General features: G+C 52.3%; 1 protein-coding gene across 1 annotated transcript in view; it reads right to left on the bottom strand.

Annotated features, from left to right (window-relative positions):
• Positions 1-5,303: 5,303 nt before the first annotated feature.
• The window catches only part of VOLCADRAFT_103370 (uncharacterized protein), a 4,473-nt gene continuing 3,920 nt past the window's right edge, over positions 5,304-5,856 (bottom strand). Inside the window, exon 4 of the mRNA XM_002947095.1 lies at positions 5,304-5,856. The gene's annotated coding sequence lies outside the window, so the exon portion shown is untranslated.

Genomic DNA, 5,856 nt, shown 5'->3' with positions numbered 1-5,856 from the left:
TACGGTTCCCCTTTAGGGGATGAAGAAGAAGATGACTTCCCCCTTCGGTTCCCCTTTAGGGGAAGAAGGTTCCCCTTCGGGGAAGAACTAATAATTAGGGCTTCCTACCGTCCGTAGTGAAGGCTCTAGGGTCCTGCTTTGCATATATGTGCATAGCTATGTTTGGGTACTGCCCTGAAGCGGTCTGCAGGCCTAGTTGTCACTTCGGGGTAATATGCCCACACCCGGCCATATCCTATCACTGTAACACCAGGAAAAAAGTACTCAGGGAGATGCCAGCTGCAGGGGAGCTGATCCCTTCTTACATTCCTCCCCCCTTAGAGTGAACGTCCTCGGGCGCCCCTGGGCATATCCCGTAGGATTTTGGTTGTTTGAGATCCCGAAGGATTGTGAGTTTATTTGTTATTGTATTTACTCAGCTGGTAGACTTCTCGCCCACCCGGGCATCCACCTTTGGGGTAAGAGAATGCTGCCTGGTGTATGCTACGTTCACAACCGGATTCAATCCGGGGATTTGACACCTCCTAACAATTCACATCAATGTAATACAGGCAAAGAGTACTCAGGGAGATGTCAGGGGAGCTGATCCCTTCTTACAATCACAATGACTGTTTCGATTGCTTGCAGGTATTTTGGGGCGAGGCCCCGGGCGTGAAGCGCCATTCGGGGGGCCGAGCACCCTAGGTACACTACTGTCAGTCAGTCCGTCAGTCCGTCAGTCCGTCAGTCCGTCCGTCAGTCAGTCAGTCATGGTGTAACATTTCATCTTATTTCACCCCGCTTTAAATTGCGGCTGAAATCCATTCTAATTCTCTATCGATAAACCAAGGGAATGAATTTAGATAGAACGGAACGCGAAGATAGCTTTCCATGGCTTCGAGTTTGACTTCCCCTCACGCCGCAGCCCTTGCCTCTGACGTCGTTGCATGTCCCTTACATTATAGATTCATAAGCAAACGGCATGATCCTTTATGGGTTGGTTCCTTCATGCCCTGCAACTTTAGACCGACCCATGGCAACGCTCTAAGCACCTGGCGTCTCGCTTGTGTGCCTGTTTGAATGTTGTCCTTCTTATTCTCTTCTTCATTGATTCAATCCAAGTTCAAACGAAGTGTGCCTTTGCGACATACCGTCAGCTTTGCCGCTGCATTCCTACTTCAAAATGTGCAATTGGAAAATCCCCGAATGCGTTCTGGCTGAGAGTGGACAACAATTGGTCCATGAAGCACCTTTGGCGCGCCTAGAACTGCCAGCCAGCAGACCGAAGGGCCGGCGTCGAACATGGATGCCACGGAAGTACTACCTACGTATCGGGCAGTCCCGACTCATGGATTTGGTGCAGCAGCGGCAACACACGTTCCCGCAATGACACTCCTGCTTTGTGTGTACCGTAGTGCTACTTATAGTTCGTGCTATAATAATTCGGGAGGCACCACGAATATGTAGCACGTACAAATTCAAAGGTATCCCAAGGGACCACAGCCCCGAAATATCGTACCCTTCGAAGCCGGTCGATCAAACTTCGCAAAAACTAGGATTTCAAGGCGGAAATCAGCTCTTAAATACATAAAATATAGTCATAAACGTAGGACATGAACAACGCTGGAAAACGTGCAAGACAGGCAACCCTGCTTCAATGCGGGATGAAACCGCTAGCACCAAACGCTCCGGTGAGCGACCGAGCTGGATTTGCACCAGTTAGGCTTGATGATGCTGTTGTCGAGGCCCAGCGTGAGCCAATGGAGCACGAGGAGGTTGCTAGGCGCGAGCGCAATGCGGTCAATGCTACGGCAGCCGGCGAGGCGAGCCTAAGGGTTCCCGGTGGAGGGAGACTGACTGGAAGCTGCAGTTTGAAAAGCCCCGAAACTTTGGAAGGGGCCCCGAAATTTGTATCATGCCCGCAAAATCTGGTCCGGCCTTCCCCGAAATTCAAAGAGCACGTACAAATTTCAGAAAGTTTTTTGACCCCTCCCCGAACAAAGCGATCACGAACTATAAGTAGCACTACGGTATGTCATTCTACAGATTGCCGCATCACGAGAAAGCTAACTGTTCATTCAATAATGATTATGCTATCACTCTGGGAACCGGCTTCCCTTCGATTCCCGGGATTCCCTTCATTTGGTGTTCGTTTCATGCTCATTTCGGAATGAAGGGCTGAGGGGCCTTCAGAACATATGGAAGGAGTTTGGCATAAGTGGTCATAATTCACGGATTCCTTTATAGAGGCCTTCTGATATCGTCGTGCCAGCATTGTTTTTAGTGAGAACATGACTTAGCATGATGGTGCATAGTGTTTAGGAGCTACGTTCGGCAAAACGAGTACAAACGCACACAGCATCTGTTTGCAAGCCTGGCTGGCTGTTGAAGGTATAATAACAGCTAATAACTATGGCCCCTCCAGCTAAAACATATCCCCGTTACCTCTGCGACGGCCGCTCTCCAAATTCGAATTTTTGTGTGCGTCCTGTGGACGCAATGATCAGTGCAAGTCTTGTGCATATTATCACATCACCAGACAGCAGTGCGTCCAGCTTTTTAATAATGGCAAAAGAGGCCGTGGCTCCTAACGAGATGGTCGCAATTTCTCACTGTTGCAATACATTGCCACGTACTCTGTATGGTTAAAACTTGTGACGTCCGATATGGTGCAGATGAATATCCTCAGCAACAAGCTCCAGTTGCATTGGTTGGTGCAGGAGCACAGGCTCAAGCTAACCAGCCGGATGAAACAGGTACAACAAACGAAACTAGCAGACACGTCACATGTAGACCATCAGCGATTTGAAGCTAGGTCCCCCCTGTCAGTGTAGGCGCCTCGTCTCCAGTGGCGATGGACATGGAGTGGAGCCCGGAGTCCACCGAAGGGTCAGGCGGAAATGCAGTGGAGCCCCGACAACCGGTGAGACCGGTGAGACCGTAGTCCATAAGGTATTTTATAGAAATGTTTCTCCTCCTTTTGCATCATCAGGTGATGTGAACACACATGGAAGAAGTGAGGAAGATAGGAAAGGTGGATATGGGGGTGTAGCAGCCGGTACACAGTACGGTGCTATAAATACGTGCAGAGCGCGACCACCAGCAACTCGAGAGACCTTTTCAGCGGTCAGCTGCTACAGGGGGGAGAGAGGAGAGGGGGATGTGGGGCGGAGGTGGAGATGGTGGCAGTGGCGATGGTGGGGGAGGTGAAGGGGGAAGGGTGAAGGGGGAAGGGATGAAGGGGGCGGAGGTTGACGGTGGGGATGGCGACGGTGGAAGGTTGGCGACAGCGGCATTGGTGAGGAGGGGGATGGTGACAGCGGCAATGGTGATGGCGGGGACGGTGACGGTGACGGTGGCAGTGGTGACAACAGCAATGGGGACGGCGGGGACAGTGACAGCAACAATGGTGATGGCGGGGATGGCGGGGATGGCAACAGCAGCAGTGGGGGTTCGGGTGACAGTGGGGACGGCAATGGTGGAACGGCAGAGTTGGCGAGGAGGGGGATGGCGACAGCAGCAATGGTGACGGCGGGGACGGCGACGGTGGCAGTGGCGACGGCAGGGTTGGCGATGGCAGCAATGGTGACGGCACGGATGGCGACAGCAGCAATGGCGATGGCGGGGACGGTGACAGCAGCAATTGTGATGGCGGGGACGGCGACAGCGGCGATGGTGACGGTGGGGATGGCGGCAGCAGCAGTGGTGATGGCGGGGATGGCGACAGCGGCAGTGGGGGCGGTGGTTCGGGCGACAGTGGGGACGGCGATGGTGGAAGGTTGGCGACAGCGGCATTGGTGAGGAGGGGGATGGCGACAGCGGCAATGGTGACGAGGGGGATGGCGACAGCGGCAATGGTGACGGCGGGGACGGCAACAGCAGCAATGGTGATGGTGGGGATGGCGACGGTGGCAGTGGCGACGGTGGGGATGGCGGCAGCAGCAGTGGTGATGGCGGGGATGGCGACAGTGGCAGTGGGGGTGGTGGTTCGGGCGACAGTGGGGATGGCGACGGTGGAACAGCAGGGCTGGTGACGAGGGGGATGGCGACAGTGGCAATGGCGGCAGTGGAGATGGCGATGGCGGTAATGGCGGCTTTGGGGATGGTGACGGCAGCAATGGGGACAGTGGGGATGGCGACAGCAGCAATGGTGGCTGCACGCTTGCAACGATCCAGACAGGTCTACGCCGCCGTAGCAAGTCTGCCGACCTTAATTGTTTAAGAATTTCAATAACAAGTGTGTACTCCAAACATGACGGCGTTCTTGTCCTTGCAGCCTATGCCGTACAGACTGGCCTGTGAATCAAATGGGGGTCAAGTGGCTGCACCAGGGCCGAGCCCCTTTTCGGCTTTGAAGAGCCGCCCCCCTAGTCCTTTAGTAACGAATTCTAAAAGCCTTCGAAGCCTTCTCACGAAGGCTGTGAGCGTTGCACTGGTGGCCGCTCGATTGGCGTGCAACTGTGTTTGTGACGCTTTTATGCTCTCTACATGGTGCCTGGGCATGATATCAGGGGACCTGCTGCCCCATCTATATATTATACCAGCAAGTCAGACTGTATACGAAATGCATATACGTACATGTATGCATTTATGTTTATGCAAACGCGCTTGCATGAACACACATGTTTACAGGTGTGTGCTATGTAGTGCTACTCGGGTCCAGGCAGGGGACCTATTAAGAAGGTGTTGTATCAGGACTTCAGGAAAATATTAAAATACTGATAGGCGGATGCAGATCCCGTGATATGCCCAGGATACTGTAATTATCCCCCCTCTAGCAGAAGAGGGCGTCCTCAACCTCAATCTACCTCAGGGTCCCTGTGTACACATGTGCTGGCAGCACCCACAGGCCTGTGTGATGGTTATCCTAAGATAACCATCGATTGCAAGACCGCTTCAAATAAGAATAGGGCCCAGGTCCGAACAGAGATACCCGTCCCAAGACCAATTGTCAGATCACGACTTCAAAAGAGTACCAAGCGGTGGATGCAGTTGTGGTAATATGGCAAGGACACTAGATATGGCCAGGGAGATCAGGTGCAGTTATGCAGTGCATCCATGCATGAAACACTACTAAATAGATGCAAGCAAGCAGCGATGAATAGCTGAGGATGAGTTTCGTTGGTGGCCATGTTATCTGTAAACATGGATATGCATGTGGGCAAGTGTTATCTTTAGTTCATTGATGCCAACATTGATGCCAATATCGTGACGATATCGTCACTCAGTCATTTGTGTGCGAGGTTAGAGGAAGGACAACTTAATATTGCATGTACGAGGTGTCTACATACTTGGGTTGATTGTGACCACAGGGCCTGCACGTATCACTCTGGGAAAAGGGGGGTCATTTTACCCGTAATTTTGGGTCAATCCACCCGTAATTTGACAGAAATTACGGGTCCGTAACACGTTACGGGTCCCGTAATTTGAGCACAAGGATACAGGTGAACATTTACGGGTGAAGACCCAGTGATTACGGGTGGATTTTACGCGGTGCTGGAGGTTAATTACGGGCGCATGTAACCAATTACACGCAAAATTACGGGTGAAGACCCAGTGATTACGGGTGGATTTTACGCGGTGCTGGAGGTGAATTACGGGCGCATGTAACCAATTACACGCAAAATTACGGGTGAAGACCCAGTGATTACGGGTGGATTTTACGCGGTGCTGGAGGTGAATTACGGGCGCATGTAACCAATTACACGCAAAATTACGGGTGAAGACCCAGTGATTACGGGTGGATTTTACGCGGTGCTGGAGGTGAATTACGGGCGCATGTAACCAATTACACGCAAACTTACGGGTGAAGACCCAGTGATTACGGGTGGATTTTACGCGGTGCTGGAGGTGAATTACGGGCGCATGTAACCAATT

This window comes from Volvox carteri (genome assembly GCF_000143455.1).
Source record: "Volvox carteri f. nagariensis unplaced genomic scaffold VOLCAscaffold_5, whole genome shotgun sequence".
Classification (NCBI taxonomy): domain Eukaryota; kingdom Viridiplantae; phylum Chlorophyta; class Chlorophyceae; order Chlamydomonadales; family Volvocaceae; genus Volvox; species Volvox carteri.
The sequence above is the reverse complement of the archived record's forward strand: the minus strand, read 5'-3'. Positions and strand labels throughout refer to the sequence as shown.